The sequence below is a fragment of the Zonotrichia leucophrys genome, chromosome 1, assembly GCF_028769735.1.
Source record: "Zonotrichia leucophrys gambelii isolate GWCS_2022_RI chromosome 1, RI_Zleu_2.0, whole genome shotgun sequence".
Lineage (NCBI taxonomy): Eukaryota > Metazoa > Chordata > Aves > Passeriformes > Passerellidae > Zonotrichia > Zonotrichia leucophrys.
This window is the reverse complement of record NC_088169.1, coordinates 115439410-115457181: the sequence shown is the minus strand read 5'-3', so window position 1 is coordinate 115457181 and position 17772 is coordinate 115439410. Positions and strand designations below refer to the sequence as shown.

Genomic DNA, 17772 nt, shown 5'->3' with positions numbered 1-17772 from the left:
GATGGGAATGAGCATCAAACACTCTGAGCTGCTTTGTGCATGGATATTGTGGTTGGGTTTGGCCGCCCTTGCAGCTGGTGGATCACTGGGGCTGTGAGGAGCCCAGTCTGAGACTCTGCAGAGCAGAGAGCTCCTCAAAGGCGTGGTGCCCCATTTTTATTCATCCTTTCTTTTTCTCGTTCCAATTTATGCAGCTGCTTTGTTGGAGATACTGTAGCTTGGGGGAACTTTGGTCTCACAGTCAAAGCACGAGAGGCTTGAAAAAAACCAACAATCTCTGTGAAAAAGTCTCTTCACAAATCTGCCCATTGTGAGAGGACTGTGGACTCCAGCAGTGCCTGGGTGATAGAACGAGCTCATAAGTGCACAGTTATTTTCCTGCTCTGGAAATAACAGGAATTTTGTGGCTTTCCAGCACAAGAGGCTACTTCTCTCCCACTTTACTTGGATTTTTTTTTTTTTTTGCATCTGCTTAAAGCTCCATCCTAATATCCATTCAGTGTACATTTCTGTATCTGCTTTCGGACAATCCTGGGTGTCTTAGCAGCTGCTTTCTGGCACTTGATGAGACAATTTAATTTAAATATTGAGGTGCAGATTGGTCAGAATTTGGACCTTGACCTTTTCTAGAAGACTTTTAGAGGGAGAATTCTGCTTTAGATGAAGGGATTAATGGAATTCCAGAATGGTTTAGGTTGGATCTTTGAGCTCATCTGATTCCACCCTCTGCAATGGGCAGAGACTCCTTGCAAAGACCAGGCTGCTCCAAGCCCTGTCCAGCCTGGGCTTGAGCACACGAATTCTGCAGGACTCCATTTGGAATTAATCAAGTGCCAACATCAATGGGATGTTATCTTCTGAAGTAACCTGCTGGTTGATGACTGTGAACTTCCTACTGTGCCCTTAACTCTGTGAAATTTGACTTGGCCAACTTGTGCCAGCTTTGATCCATGCAGGGATCAGGAGGATGTGGCCCCCGTGGTTTCATCCCAAACCATCCTTCAAGCATTTGTCTTCCAGAATTTGTGGTAAATGCACTGCAATCAGTGGTGCATGTGCAGGATAATCTTGGAGGGAAAAGTTGGAGGCAGATCAGACTGAGAAAATTAAAACAAGGTCCTCAGTTATGTCAGTGGTAAAACAAAGAAATGTGGGACGGCACAGCAGGAATATTCCTGCTGGATTGTTCTATGCCCAGGTGGAAGGTGAGGAGTCAGTGGGCTGAACTCTTACAGTGAAGTCCCAAAATAGAAGTCAGAAAGCACTTAACAGAAGAGCTTCTTTTTTTTTTTTCCTGGGCAAATAGTATTGCAAACTCTTTTAAATCTGAATTTGTTTGAATATGTAATGAAAGCCTCAAAGTTCTATAGCGAATGAGGAGGAGAAAATGTAAATTTTAGCCTCTGTAGAGAAAAGACAGGCAACTCCTGAGGGTGGTCTGAGCAGCTATGAAAAGAGCTGTGGAATAAAACTCAGGTGGGGTAGAGGCAGGAGGAAAGCAGGGATGGTAATCAGGACACTGGCAGGTTGAATTCTGTGCTTTTGTGGGGGATTTTTCATGCTAAATGTGAATGCTTTATACTGCTTAATATTTTGTTTTTATCTATATGGTACCTTTAGTCTGAAATAATGAGTTTTAATGGTTTTCTTTTCATTCTGACTTCTGTGTTGTTTCCTGGCAGAGCAGGGAGAGAGGTCTATTGCAAGATAAATAATCCAGTTTTTTCTGCCAGATTGGCTGTTAGGGAAAATAGGAAATCCTTGAGTTAGGGAGAATGGGAAATCCTTGGCATATACTCAAGTACTTGATGAAGCATCCGTTTATTCAGATTCTTGATTTTTCCAGTTTGATCTTCCTTAATGGAAGTGTGAAGGACAGTTATTTCCTAAATCATTTTTCAAGTGTGGCCTGGGTTGGCTGACTTTTTATGGGAAATAACAATTACATTTAAAAAAGGAAGTTTTAAAATACTGTTCCTTGGGGAGATAAAATCAGAATTGTTCAACTCATAGGAGAAATCTTTATGAAAACAATCCATGTGTTTGAACTAAGGGATTTATTAAGCACTTGTGGCTTCTCCTGTGTCCCATTTTTGGGGTCCTTAGACCAAAGGGGTCCTCTTTGTTGAAAGAGGAGGAGAAAACTTGTGCTGGCAGTGTTTGCTGCTCTGGATGAGCGGCTGTGGCGCCGAGGGAAGGTGGCACAGGGAGAATGTTCTGGCTGCAGACAGAGCTGCGTCTGCCCAGTGCCAGCTCTGAGCTCCAAGCCCTGGCTCCTCGTGCCCGCCTGGTGACGGCTTCCACTCCGCTAATTCCGCGGATTTTGGAGCATCAGCAGCAGGGTTTCAGCCTTGTTTACTATTTAATTAAACCAGCCTGTAATTAAGTTGGATCTTCATGTAAGCTGTTGTTTTAATTGAGGCTAATTTATTTAAGGCCTCCAATTTGCTTTTTTTTGTTCTTGGTACAATTCACTTTACCTGCCCCAAGCGGGGCCTGCCAAAGCACCTGCTTTTCCTTTGGCACATTACCCTTCCCATTCCCTTGCACCCCTGCACTGCAGGAAGGCACCAGTGCTGCAGTAAATAGATTAGCCCATTGGTGTGGAATCAGGGATGAAGAATCAGTCTCTCCTGGAGCTGCTTTGACTTCAAGCGTGAAACTATCAAGTGTTTGTGATAGCTCACACCGTTTCCCTCTCCCTCCCAGGAGCTGATTAATATGCTGATAAGATGCTGTGATTCATGAACCTCCGCTAGGCTGGCTCTGCGTTCGGTGCTGTTATTCCTAAATAATAAATGGCAATAAAATCCAAGAGGCCAAGGATGCAGAGCTGGCTGGGGAATCTCCAGGGAGTTTGTGTCCCTTGCAAGGGACCTGGAGAACATCTCATTGCAGTCCCCAGCCTTGGGCAGGGACACCTCCCACTGTCCCAGCTGCTCCAAGCCCCAGTGTCCAGCCTGGCCTTGGGCACTGCCAGGGATGCAGGGGCAGCCACAGCTGCTCTGGGAAAATTCCATGCCAATCTCCCATCCATCCCTGCCCTCTGGGAAGCCATTCCCTCTGTCCTGTCCCTCCATGCCTGTCCCCAGTCCCTCTGCAGCTCTCCTGGAGCCCCTTCAGGCCCTGCCAGGGCTTTGAGCTCTCCCTGGAGCTTCTCCTCTCCAGGTGAGCACCCCCAGCTCTGCCAGCCTGGCACAGAGCAGAGAGGCTTTCCCTGCATGGGAGCCCTTCATGCTCCTGAGGAGCAGGACACATCCCTGAGCTGGGCTGTTTGCTGCACTCCCAAGTTGAAAATTCCCAAGTTTTGTCATTTTTTCTTCCCCAAGGTGAAACCACAACATTTGTTGGGACATAATGATGAGCAGAGGGAATCTGTGCCCTCGGGCGCTTGGTTCTGTTGGCAGGACAGGAGGTGAAGGATTCTCACGTGTGCTCCTGCCCTAATCCCTGTCATTTGTGTTCATTGTTGAGCCTCAGACACAACTGCACATGTGAGGAGTGACCTCATTTACTCCTGACTGTTCCCTTAATTTATTGTGATGTTGGAAGGCAGTGGCCCTCGATGTTGCAGGTGACTCAAGGATGTTCCCATAGGATTTCTGCTGTTTTGTAATCCTCCTTTGCATACTCTCTGTGGGACAAAGATAATTCTAGACATGATTTCAGCCTCCCTTATTAACTTACAATTAAAGTTTGGCTATATTCTTCTCTGGAAATGCTGGGCCTTTGGTGGCAGATCAGCTCTTAGGCCACACAAACCATGTTCTTTCAGAGTACTCTGTGAAAGGGATGAACTTTATATTTTTTCTCTTTCTTTTTGGCATTCCTCAGCATTTTCAAGGGGAGCACTGAGGAACACAGGGTAAATGGCAGGGTTGAGGTGCTCTCTCCTTACTACTCCTTCTGCTCTAAGATGTGCCTGCACATCAGCCCCTTCCATTGATTGGGAAATGCCACTCCTGGATTTAATTAGGTGATCCATCGCTTACCGGCTCTGTAAAACAGGAATTCTAAACCGTGTTCAGGGTGTTGAATTGATTTCAGGGTGATTAAAAATGTATGAAGTGGATACAGTGAATATTTTTCCTCTGGCGTTTCTTCATGTTTATTAATTGGTGTGTATAGAGCAGACAGGAAAATCCTACTTGACTGGGAGAAGAATGAGCTGTGACTTGTGTAGGCTCTCATTGTTTTCATGTTTAAACGCGTGATTTTCGTACGGGAACGCTTCCAAACAGCTTGCTGAATTCCTCAGTGCTGGGAGCTGCTGAGTTTCAGCATTGACATCAACAGTGGATAAATCACCATCTTCCCAATGAATCCGCTCAGGGACTTTTTGTAAGTTTTAAAAAGCATAAAGCCACTAAGGGAAGGAGGGAGGAGTTTGGGAGAAGGAAGCAGAGGGGTTTGGGTCAGATTAGGGATGTTTGTGAGTGGCAGAGGTTGCTCAGGGCTCTGGTGGAATCATCATCCCTGGGATTGTTCCAAAGCCACGTGGATGTGGCACTTGGGGACATGGGGCAGTGGTGGCCTTGGCAGCGCTGGGGAACAATTGGGCTCGATGGTCTTGGAGGGCTTTTCCATCCTTAATGACTCTGTGGTTCTGAAATCATTCATGACATCCACTCAGCTCCTTTGGACACTGCTCCAACTGATGCCAGCCTTCCAAGGAGTTCATAGAAACTTTGGGAAACATCCCTCACCCCCTGTTTTATAACTGTCTGGAGGTTTTACAGGCTTTTGAGTCCCCCTGTGTTGTGAAGAAGCAGAGTAGTCTCAGATCTTAAAAGCAAACAAAACTCATGTTCTGTTTTCCCAAATGACCTCATTGTGGGCCTCCTCCTCCTCCAGGCTCGGGTGAGTCCATGCAACTGCTTTATTTCTGCCTCATTTCTTGGCTGCAATATTGATTTTGGTTTTCCTCGCGGTGGAAAAGAAATAAAAAGATTAAATGGCCACGCTTGAAGAGGGCTGGGGAAAAATGGTGAGGCAGAGAAGCAAAAAGCATAGGTGGGAAAAAGAAAAAGAATGGCCTTGGGAACATGTTTTGAAGAGAAAAGTGCTCCATTTAAAGAAAATAAAAGGTGAACAGAGAATTTTCTTGTGTCTCAATTGCTTTTATAGAGTACAGGCACATCTTGTGAAGTTCTTCACTCACCTGGGGAAAAGAGAAGCTTTATTTTTAACCATGAGCCCTCCCAGATTTCTGCCTCAAATTGCATACAGACAAACTCTAACCAGTGCTTTTGGCTTTTAAGTACACATTCAGTATTAAAATTGATAACTGAAGGGGTTTTTGTTGTCTTCTTTCTTAGTGGGTGTATATCAGAGAATGAAACTAGGTTTGGCTGGCTTATCAATTTCTAGTCTGTTTCTGAGCCATCTCCTTTTTCCTTGTTTTAGCCATGATCAGTTGTTTTCCATTTAAACTTCTTTTTCTGCATGTTCCCTTCACTTCCATATCTTTTCCTAAGTTCCTCTTGCTCTGCTCCTGAACAAGGAGCCTCAGTGTAGCAAGTCAAAATCACATTGGCATTTCATTGAATCATTGAAGCTGGAAAAGAGCTTTAATATGATCCAGGTGCAGATGTTCCCCAGCCCTGCCACCACTGCCCCATGTCCCCAGGTGCCACATCCACGTGGCTTTCCAGTCCCTCCAGGGACGGGGGATTTGGGAACCTTTGCCACAGGCTCCATGGAGCTGGAGTGTGCCCTTGTCATTCTGCAGGTTGGAGATGGGGGTTCCTAACCCAGCATGGAAACAGCTCCTGGCCCTGGCACCCCACACTTCAGGGAATCTCTCACCCAGAGTTAAAATCTCAGCCACTCCAAAATAAAGGCCTTTTCCTGCATATTTCTTTCTGCCACTTGCAGTTCCAATTCATATGCTGGCTTGTTTTTCTCTGTGCATGTTTGCACCCCGCACATTCAATACCTCTTAAATCCCCAGGTGCTTCAATTAAATGATTGCAAATAAGCTCCAAGGCTGCCTTGGATCTGTTGAAAACCCTTAATATTTGCTGCCTTTCCTTCCCCCCACACCTATTTTTTTTTCATCTTGCACAGCAAATAAGTGGTCAGATCCTTGTTCTGTTTTTTCAGGCCGAAGGTAATAAATTAAAATTTAGTGGCTTGACTTCTGCAAAAATGTTTTTAGATTAAATATTGAGTTTTTCTTCCCTCCTGGTGCACAATTATTTCTCACACTGGGCACAGTCAATGTGATCCAGCACAGAGGTTTGTACAGACAGAAACGTGAGCTGGCCCAGGCTTGGAAAAGGCTTTTATGAGCTTCAGAAATAATTCCCTGGTTTGTAGCAGATCTGTTAATTACTGGCTCTGTTTTCCTACTGTGCTTTATACCTAATATCTTATTTCTAATTTAGTGGGGATCAGCTTTCCCGAAGCGGAGCGCTTGAGTTTATTAATCACAGAATCCCAGGATGGTTTGGGCTGGGAGGGACCTTAAAGATCCTCCAGTTGCAGATGTGTTTTGCTGTTCCATTTCATTAGACTTAGCCTGGTGTGAGGCCCAAATCAGGTGTTGCTTATATGCAAATGCATTCATACACTTATTTGAAAGTGTGTGTGGCTGCCCTTCCCTCTCCCTGCGCTCGCTGGCACTCGGCCCCGTTTCATCTGATGCAGTACTGGGCTAGAATTTTAATGTCTCTGCGGCCAGCCATGATTTATTAGATCCCAAAGCCCTGGCTCTGAGTGCAGGAAGAAAATATTGCAGCAGTGAGCTGCCTTGGCACTGCTCGAATAAATGAGTCCTGAAAGACTCTTTAGTGCTGCAGCCTTTTTCCCTTCTTCCCCCCTGCCCGACCCCTGCGTTTCTGCTGATGGTGGGAAGTGCTCCTTCCCTTGTGGGAATTGCCATCTCCAGGTCTTTTTACAGGAATGGATTTGTCAACAGCCTCGTCATGTAAAGCCCTTTGAATTCCCAGAATGAGCTGCTATCCTTCATCTGGGGGGGAAAAAAAAAATCAGCTTTTGTGGCAGGGTGCAAGGCTTGGGCTCCTGGTGGTGCAGAGAGAAGGTCATGGAATTCCAGCATGGTTTGGGTTGGAAAGAACCTTAAAGATTCTCCTCTCTGCCCCCAGCCCATCCTTGCAGAGAGCTGCCAGCCCTTCCTGGAGCAGCTCTGGGGCATTTCAGTTCATCTGCACAATAATCTTCAGGCACTAATGGAATAAAGAATTTGGGCTGAAAAGATGAGCTCTCAGAAGACTGGGAGCAGTCAAAGAAGAAACCCTGGAGTAGTAACAGGTGAAACTTTGGAGCTCATAGATACAGAATTCACTTCAGTAAGCAACCAAAGGAAATGTCCACTCTTTGCTTGATTTGTTGCCAGCTGTTTACACTTAAAAATGACATCTCTGTGCCTCATCATTAGAGAGCTCATGTCTGGCAGCAAAGAGCATCCATCTCCTGGGAGAAGAGGTGATCCTGTGGCACTCCCAGGGGATGCAAAGCGCATGGTGACTGTACATGAAATCACACAGGGGAAAACCTGGATTTTTACAGCTGAACAATGAAGAGTTTCATTCAGAAAGATGAAGGTGAATGTGTAAGAATGTGTTTGGGCATCTGAACTTCTGTTTACCTCTAGTTGCTTTTATTTCAAATTAGGAGCTCTGTTGAGGTGAAGAGCATTCTGTGCTGCTCTGAAGGTGAAGAAAGGTGTGTTCTGTGCAGGCACTCTGTTGTCAGAATAATTTTTCTTTCCCCTTAAAACAGTTAAGGAAACAGTAGTATAATGGACTACCGTAGTAATTTCAGGGTGAGCAGAGCAGTTTCCCACCAAAATAACAATTATGTTGTCATCCAACAAGGCATGCTTTGCTCTGAGCCCGTTAATATAATTGAGGGTCTCACTGAATGCACGAGCAGCAGGTTGGTCACTGACACCCAACACCCCCAGCTCTCCCAGCCTGGCCCCAGAGCAGAGGCACTGCAGCCCCTGGAGCCTCCTCTGGGCTGCAAATGCAGATTATTTCCCCCTAGTTGGGGTGTCTTGAAAAACTGGACATTCTGTAATGTTTAATGTGAACTCTGGTTTGAGAAGAGATTGTCCAGATGGGACTTGAGTCATAAAATCCCAGATGGGTTTGGGTTGGAAGGGACCTTAAATCCCATCCAGTGCCGCCCCTGCCATGGCAGGGACACCTTCCACTGCCCCATCCTGAGCTTGGACATTTCCAGGGATCCAGGGGCAGCCACAGCTGCTCTGGGCACCTGTGCCAGGGTCTGCCCAAGAATTCCTACCCAAATTCCTTCATCCATCAAAGGATTTTCCTCCCTGGGTTTTTTCCCCTCCTTTTGTTGCTTCACTTTGGCTGTGGAGTTTTAAATTTTTCTTCTAATCCCCCCAGTCCTTTATCCCTCCCTTGCTGCTCCCAGGCTCTCTGGTTCCTTGCAGGCACTAACATGGAATTCTCCTGTGGAAGGTGCTGGATCCATTATGAATAAAGATGAAGTGGAAGTGGAATGCTTTCCCATTAATTTCAAACTTGGGTTATCATGACAACAGGTTACAACTCTCTCCATTGCCATGACAATCTCCTGCAAAATTGTTAAAATGCTGGCTTATGGTTATTTTTAGTTTGTCCTCTATTCCCATGGAGACCAACTTTTCCTTGAAGTGTTTGATGCTTTGTGCTTGGAGCCTTTAATGAGCCCCACAGAAGTGTGGAAGTCAGGAAAGGCAGAGGCCTCTGAGGTCAGCCCATCCCTCCGCCAGCCTTGAGGGATGCTCTGTGCACTGCCTTTGCCACTGCTTTTGTTGTATTGTGGGCACTTCTTTTTTATTGTTATTATCTTCTCTCGTGTGATTTTTAACATTTACATTTCCTGTCGTGCCTGAGCTCTTGCATTCTTTGCCTGTGACCCTGTTTTTTATTGTATTCTTTGCATATGACCCTATTTTTTGCATTAAATTCTGTCTGAAAACTTAACATTATGTACAGGCCACTGGGGAAAAGAAACTACAAAGGAAAATGAAAAACTATAGAGGAGTTTGAACAGGACACAAAAAGTGATAATTTTTTAGTTGCTGGGTTTTTTTTGAAAAAAAAAAACCCACAGAAATTAACTTTTCTGTCTGTCAATTTGCCAAGGAGTTTTACTGAAGTGACATTTGCTCAATCAGCTGAACGTTTATTGGCTTATAATTAATATATTACAAATCAGTAAAATCTTTAAAAAGGGAAATAAAACTACTTTGTGATCCTCCCTTGTCCATGGGTTTTGATTTTTCCCCAAGTCTGTGACTGTGTAGGCTTTTTATTTGTATCCACCAGACCCTGAATGAGGGTTTTCACTGAACTGGGGAATTTTTTGAACTGTTGTGTGTAGTTTCTTAGACATCTTAAATTGTTGTGTCATTAATTCCAGCTGATCTCTGAGCTCCACTCAGCCTTCCACTGTCCCAGGCTGCTCCAAGCCCATCCAGCCTGGCCTTGGGCACTTCAGGGATCCAGGGGCAGCCCCAGCCTCTCATACAGATAATATTTCTATCAATAGTTTCAAACCTCTAGAGAGGCTCAGGAGCTTATCATTGATGGTAAAAACCTCTTTAAATGGTGTAAAATCTTTCTCTCTCTGGGATAATGAAATCCTTTTGCTGTTCAGGTGACTCTGAATCTTTTTACAGCTGGTAAGAGCAGTCAGAAGAGTTTTTAATGCCTCTTGCTTGCAGAATCTCAGTGCTCATCAGAGTCCTTTTGCTCTCTGCTGTGCCTGAGTTTGCCTTTTCCATGCAGAATCCAAATAAAACATCAATTCTGTATAACACAGCCCTCATCTCTGTGATTGAAAGGTTATTTTGGCAGCAGGATTTCCTGGGAGGGTTGATGGCTCAGTTCTACTCTGCAGATACGAGGGAGAGTATGAAATATGGTGGATTTTTGTAGCACTAACAGTGGTGGTAAGATTTTTATCAGGATGTTGCTCAGCATCCTGTGAGATGCAAGGAAGATAAATCCTGATGCTGAGGCTGGAGAACTTAATTGAAATAATAATCTATAAATGCCTTTAATTTTTGTTGTTGTTGTTTTTCTGCCACTTGTAGAGGACATGGCATAATTACCCTGATGTGATGTTGGTGTTGATTGCAAGGTGTGTGGCTGTGTTTAAGTGTTCCCACAGAATTCTGGCCAAGTGCTGTTCCCAGAATAATTCCTTTGCCCTTTCCATGTGTGGTTAAGAGGCCATTGAGCTTTCCTCAATCACTATTTTATTCTAATGGCTGTTAATTGGTAATAAAGGTTATGGTAATATAATATAGGTAAGGTATTGATAACACTGCTTATGTTTTTGGGATGGAGTGGGTTTTGTTCCTTGGATTTTTGTTCTTTTCACATTATTTGGGATTGCAAGGAATAGAATAGAACAGAACAGACCATTACTGTTGGAAGGGATCTCCAGCAATCATCTCATCCATCTGCCTGTCTAATTCAGGACTGATCATGTTATTAAAGACATTTTATTATTTGGTTTTTATTTGCATGTCTGTGACCAGTGAATTAATTTCATGAGACAATGTTGGTTATGAAATCCACCATGATCTGCTTTCTCCAACTTTGGGAGCAGCAGCTACAGGGAGGTGCACTGAGAAATCTCCAGGCATGGAAAAATGGAGCTTCCTTCCACTTAAATGTAGCAGCAAATTCAGGAGGTAATGTGATTTTGAAGGAAGGGGGACTTTTTTCAGATTTTCCTATGGGAATTGTCCAGGGAACTGTGGCTGCCCATCCCTGGGAATGTTCAAGGCCATGTTGGACACAGCTCAAAGCAACCTGACCCAGTAGAAGATCCCTTCTAATCCAAACCATTCCAGGATTTTGTAACTTCTCCTAAGTGCAGATCCTGTTCCAATGCCTTTAGGAGTAAACAAAGACATAGGAACAAAAGAAATCTCTGCAAAATTTTTACACACGCAGGAGATTTTCTCTCTGTGATGACACACGCCAAAAGCAGGCTTGGTTTCCACAGCCTATTTTGATATTTTAGCAAAATTACTCTGCATCAAATTTCCAGCTTCAGGAGATGTTTCCCATCTTTGGTTTTAACTCAATTTGGGATCAGCTCTCCCAGGGCTTCCTGCAGAAGCTCAGAATGAGTGGCATCATTTTCACTTCTGTTTTTCCTGTGAAAAAAATTCTTCAGGATGGTATCCTGCTGGAAAGGAGCAGGAAGAACTGGTGTGCAAGAAATTCTGGAGGCCTTTTTATTAAGCTCAGGATCAAACCCTGCTGGGCACTGACTCAAGTGCCATCGATCCATCCCCTTGTTTGCCTTCCAGCTCTCCCATTAAGCAATGGTTAAATCATCCCTGGGGCTCCCTTGACTAATTGACCGCTCAAGGTGCTCCAGGTGCTCCATCTGGCACCAGCTCCAGCCCATCTGGCCTTGGAGAAGCTCTCCTGGGAAGTTCATCCCAAAATCCTGGCTTTCAGAAGTGTTTAAGGGGCAAAGTGAGGTACAGCCATGACCAGGAATTCCTGTCACTCTGCAGTCTGACTGTGAGCACATGCACAAGGAACAACAGGAATAAATATTCCCTGCTGGAAAAGCCTGACTCCTGGGTATTTAGGAAATGTGGATGTTCAGGCTTCTCACTTGTTCCTTCAGAGCAGCTTTCCAGAGTAAATGCAAAGCCAGTCACCTTCAAAAGGGAGGCAATGTCACCCTGCATTTCTCTCTCCACCTCTGCCAAGCGGGAGGACTTGGCATTCTCTGGAACGGGGAGATTTGATGGATGGCAGGACTTGTAATGTTGTTGGCAAGCAGTGCAGGTTCCATAGGATTTGGCAGTGTTAGAGTCTTTTATTTTATTATTCCTTATTTTTAGAGGAATCTTTCAGTTTGCTCTCGCTCCTGGTGTAAATCAAGAGCCTCCACAGGGAGGTGTGCAGATATTTCCATGCATGGCACACATTCCACATCCCCAGTTTCTGATCCAGTCACTAACCACGAGCCTTGCCTGCCCTGCTGTCAATCCCAACACATTTTTCCAGTGAAACCAAGGTCGTTTCAGTCCCTCAGTTGAAGGAAGGACCTGCCCACAGTTTAAAATCAATACTGGGAGTGAGGTTATTTTTAGAAATAAGGCAAAGCCCTGACCCCAAAAGCACCCACAGGTTTGGCTGTGTGGGGCTGGGAGGATGCTCCAGCAGGAACCCCTGGGTTTCCTTCCAGCATCACCCTCGTTATTCCCAGTGAATGCCTTGGGCTCATCTGTAGGGAAGCAGATTTATTCAGCTCCTGTGAGCCCCTGAATAATCATCCTTAGCCCTGCATTAATGTGCTGAGCAAGTGGAACTGGTTAATGAGAGGAGGAGAAAGGAATCTCTTTCTGTCCCTGGAAGTGGAGGGGAATAATTAACATTCCAGCCAGGAAGCCCAGTGCCTATTGATGGAACACGGGGGATACAGGTGAACTAATTCCAGCCAGCCACAGGCTTGATGTTTAGCTCTGCCTTTGTTATATAACAAGTTTTTAGGTCTTCAAAAAAACCCCATTTCTGAGCAGAAATGACCTTCAAGGAATGGTTAAAATAAGAAAGCCGACGTCCCTTTGGTTACCGGTGCACAAACTCATCGCTTCCATAAACAGGACAAAGGCTTTAATCTCCTTTTGAAGTTATTTGCATCTTTATTGAGGCTTGCAGTGCCTTTTTCTTTGGGATCCCACTGATGTGGAAGTGAAGGACACACATGGCTGGAAAACCCACCAGGTTTCCCTGAGGTTCCCATCAAACTGCCTTGTTAGTCCTTGAGGTGGGACAAAGTGGCAGGACTCAGCTTTGCTGTGAAATCATTAAACCAGGAACTTCTTGGCATTTCTATGCATTTCTTTCTTGTTGTTCAACAACCTTCAAAATAGTTTTTTTTCACCTGTTATCCCTTGTTACTCTTTAAAAGAAGAAAACCTTTGGGGGGGCTTTGAAATGAATTTCTCTGTAGGTTCATTGAAATTTCTTTTCCTATATGGGATTTCAGCCTTGCTGAGTGGCACGTGACCATCACAGTTAGGTTGATCAACAAAAATGACACCTCCAAAAGCTGTTTTGAGACAAATGGTGCTGCACACCCAGAGGAAGTGTTTAAAGAAATGGTGCTGCATTGGTGCCATTGCTTTGCCATTAACCCCACTGGGAGTCTCCACGTCCTACATTGGTGCAGGATGTCCTTGCTCATCCTGGATGGAGCAGCCAGCAGCAGTTTTGAGTGCTCATATTAAAAACCCCCCAGACAACCCCCAAAACATTGCACATCTTGCCAGGGTGGGGATTCTCCAGGCTGCAGGATGAGGAAGGTGCTGTGGACAGCGAGGGGTGCCATAATTGCATTGCACAGTGCACCTGCACATGAGCTATTGCAGTAATTACTGTTAAATGCTGGCCTGTAATTAGAATCCAGCCATATTCCCGGCAGAAAGCTTCGTGTGGAAGCTGTGAGGAGCTGTTCTGCATTGCTGGCTTGGAAGTAGCTGGAAGAAATTCAAAACATCTTCATATAAATTACATTTTGGTCATGGTCTGCTCATCCCCAGGGCTTTGCCAGCACAGGTTCCCCTCCTCGACTCCTTCTGGCTCTGAGGCTGCTTTGAGAGCTCATCTTTGCCTTTTCCCATCCCCACCAGCAGGGTTTTCCTCATGGACAGCAGGCTGGGCTCTGCTCCCAGGGAGCAGGGACAGGAGGAGAGGGAGCAGCCTCAAGCTGGGCCAGGGGAGGCTCAGGGTGGATATTAAAGCAAATTTCTTCATGGAAAGGGCTCTCTGTTCCTGGCAGTGGTGGAGTGCCCATCCCTGGAGGGATTGTTGTAGGTCCCCTCAAACTCAGGTTATTTTGTGACTGTACATTCCTAAAAAACCTCATTTTTAAGCCTCAGGCCTTGCTTTGTGCTGTTCCAGCACTCAGTGGTGGCAGGCACGGATCAGGTGAGATCTTTGGCATTAATGTGTGCCCTCCACAAAACCTGCAGGCACATGAACCCTATGAAATTATTTTCTGGAAACATTTCCCTGATTTTGAGCATTTCCCCCTTTTTTTGATCATTGGCCGATTTATGTCAGAATGTCAGGACTGGGTCTGATCTAAAGCAGGCTTGAACTTGGTGCATAGCATCAAAAAATGTCCATGTTTCTGGATTGCCATCTGTTTGCCTGGAATACACCTGGCTTTTGGGACTAGACCCATGCTATGCCTAAAGCCAAGGCTTTAGAGATAAAACCTGACAGCAGGATGCCTGGCTAATCTCCTGCAGGGATGCTGCTGGGATAAGATAAGGAACTGTTGGGAATGGTTGTTATTGTCTGGGGGGAGCTGGCAGGGCTGGCACCCACAGCTCCTGCCCTGCTCCATCCTGGGCTTTGTCAGGAGATAAACCAGCACCTCTGGTGGCAAACAACCCCAAAGGACAGCAGGGCTGCCCTGGGTGCTGATCCTGATGGATCAGGTGAGTTGGCAGGAGTTTGCCTTGGCAGGCAATACAGGAAAATCAGAAGGAGCTGTTATTGGGGTGATATGTACATTCCTGTTCCTTCCTCATGCTCCTCTGCAGCACTTTCAGTGGGCTCAGCCTTGCTGGTTTTATTCCCTCCAGTTCCACACTGACATTCTCCTTATCTTTCAATCCCATTGACTGATTTTTTTTTCCCCATTTTTTCCTGCTTGTGGATTTACATCACCTGTTATAAATATTGTATAAAACACATTATTTTTCTGTGTGAGCAAATAGGATTCTCTAAAGAACAGGATTCTCTGAAAACATAATTTTGAAATTGAAATAGAGCATTGAAAATTGGCTTTTTGTCCTTTAAAAGCGTTTCAGGTGTGTTCAGCAGGATGTAGAAAAAAACCAAGGAAAATACATCATAGAGTAAAAAAGAAATAGAAATCTTTGTGGTCCTGATGATTTTGGGAGGAAAAAGAGAGATATTTTTAATGGGTAAATAAATCTGTTTTAATTCCAGGCTGGGTATTGAATAACTGGTGTCTGTAGCTGTTCCTAAACCCCAGAGGGATTAGGAAAATCCCTCTCCACCTCCTTGAGCTGCTTCTGCAGCTTTTCCAGGCCTTCCCTGAGGTTTTAGCTCTGGCCTGGGGTTCCTGCAGCTCCCATTTTGTCCCAGTTCAGCCCATTTTTTTCCTGCCTATTCAGCCCAGGATGTGACAGTGATGTTACATTTCATTTGGCAAATAAACTGCAAACATAATAACAATTCCATTCTATTTAAGGAATAATTAATGTTTATTCTTGTCTCAACACCCCATTTGCCTGCCAGCCAGTCTGCTTGAGTTTAATACAAATGATTTCATTCAACTCCAAATGTTTCATTTCATTCATTTATGAGCAAATTAAAGGAAGTGAAGAGGGAAGAGAGTTGCTAATTTTCATAAAATCACAGATTCCCAGGATGGTGCCTGCTCCATTTTGGGTTAACCCTGGAACAGGACCAAAGCCCAAATGAATGTGCAGAAAGTTCAGTCCTCAGGATATTGGGGGTTTTTGTACCATAAATTTGAATCAGAGTCCCTGGATAATTCAGGCTGGAAAGGATCTCTGGAAATGCTCAGGTCCAGCTGGGCTCAGGTTGGTCAGAGTTTTTCCAGTGAACAGAACTCAAGGAAGTTTTCCATTTTTTTGGCAGGTTTTCAGGTTTGGCTGAAGGAAGTTCTCCTGGCTCCGCTGCCAGGTTTTGAAAGCACAGGATTTCCAGAGCATCCAGGATGTTGTAGATGGATATTTGCAATTTTATGTGAGCAGTTCTGCTCTGGAGCCAGGCTGGCAGAGCTGGGGGTGCTCAGCTGCAGAGGAGAAGCTCCAGGGCCTAAAGGGGCTCCAGGAGAGCTGCAGAGGGACTGGGAACAAGGATGGAGGGACAAGAAAAGGGGGAACACAGAGCAGGAATAGTGGGGAGTTCTGATAACCAAATGCAGCACTTTAAAACTGGCCCCATCTCCTTCATGGCAGGACCAAAAGCTTCCTTTTAGTCCTTGCAAATACACAGTTCTTCCTTTTCATCCTTACAAATTTCCTTGGAAAATTGTATGGCTTTAATGGGCAGACTCATTATCCTTTGCTGCAATAGCAATCTGCACACTGGGTTGCTTGATTTTTTTTTTTTAATTTTTATTTTTATTTCCCCAAAGTTTGCAGACTCTGTGGACACAAAGCCTTTGCAGCTGGTGCCACTTTTTCAATGGGTTTGCACATCCTCCCAAATTCAGGGGATGAGTCACCTGGCAGGAAGAGGGAAGGAGCAGCAGTGCTGGCTCATCCCAACACATCCCCATTCACAGCAGTGCCTTGGGGGGCTGCACGCTGGGTGTGGGGAGCATTTGCTGGGTTTGTTTGCCAAGGATGTGCAATTAGTGAGGATACAAAGAGCTGGTGCTGCTCACAGTTCCTGGGACAGCAAATCAAGGAGTAACAGCTGAGAGAAGGTGGGAATTGTGGTTGTGGAACTGTTTGGGTAGGAAGGGACATTTAAAGCTCATCTCATTCCACCTCTGCCATGGCAGGCACAGCTTCCACTGTCCCAGGCTGCTCTGGGCACCTGTGCCAAGGCCTGCCCACCTGCCAGGGAACAATCCCGTGCTGAAATCCAATTTAAACCCACTCTGTGTCACTTTGAGGCCTTTCCCTCTCTGGGCTCTCTCCAGCAGCTCCAGGTGCTGCTGCTGTGTCCCAGCTCTGCAGTGGGGTCTCACCTGGGCACAGGGACAGAATCCCCCTTTTCCTCTGCCCACACTGGGGGATCAGCCCAGGACTGGGTGGTTCTGTGCTGCAGGGAATAAAGAAAGGAAGAAAATTCTTGCTATTCTGCAATATTCTGAATAGCAGGATTTCCTCCCAGAGCCACCTCAGCTCTTTGGTTGGGACCCATCTGTGCTCTCTCCCAAGAGCACTGCCCAACATTTTCCTGCCTTAACTCAGCCCAGGGCACATTTTCTGGTTATCAGGGGGAATCAGGGCATCACTCAGCAAAAGCTCAGCTCAATTTGAGCTTCCTGGAAAGCTGGCTTGGTCCTGCATTGAGCTCATCTGGACTTTAATTTCCTAATTAATGATCTTCTTCCTAGGAAGCAGAGTACAAATCCAAGGAAACAGATGATGGCCATATCTTGTCCCATGTGCTGTCTGTCCAAAATAGGACAGGGAAGGCTGCATCAGTGCACTGTGATATTTTCTTGTGTGAAATTCTGCCCAAATTAGGAATCATGACAAGTGCTGTGTGCTCCTGTTAAAAATGCACCTCCAGGGAGTGGTGAATGTGTCCCTGTCAGCTCCCAGCTTTTCCTTCCTCACTGTGTCTATTCTCCTTATTCTTTATTTTCCCAAGGTGAAATGGAAAGGGGAATAAGCAAATTTTGATCCTGATTTCACTGGAACAGGTGATACTGATGCACACAGGTGGCATCTTTGGTTTTCTGACCAGATTCCTTCTGCATATTCAACTTACTGCTCATGACTGAACCTTTGGGAAGCAAAGAGCTTCTTGAATATTCATGGAATTAGTCCTTGGAACACCCTGAACTTGCATACCTAATCAGGTGATATATTTACCTTCTTAATCCCTCCTGACCTTCTTCCCTATGTAAATGAGACAATTTGAAAGCATCTACTTCAGCACTGGGTAGGAGATCCAGCTGATTCCTCTTACAGTAATTGCAGTGCCTCTTCCCAAAGTTTCTGGGAAAAAAATCTTCAATCTTAAATCTCACTTGGCTGTGCTGTGCCCTTGACCATTAATA

At 45.3% G+C, this 17772-nt stretch overlaps 1 protein-coding gene across 6 annotated transcripts in view; it reads left to right on the top strand.

Annotated features, from left to right (window-relative positions):
- The window catches only part of FAM168A (family with sequence similarity 168 member A), a 120635-nt gene that overhangs the window by 61493 nt on the left and 41370 nt on the right, over positions 1-17772 (top strand). The window lies entirely within an intron of this gene.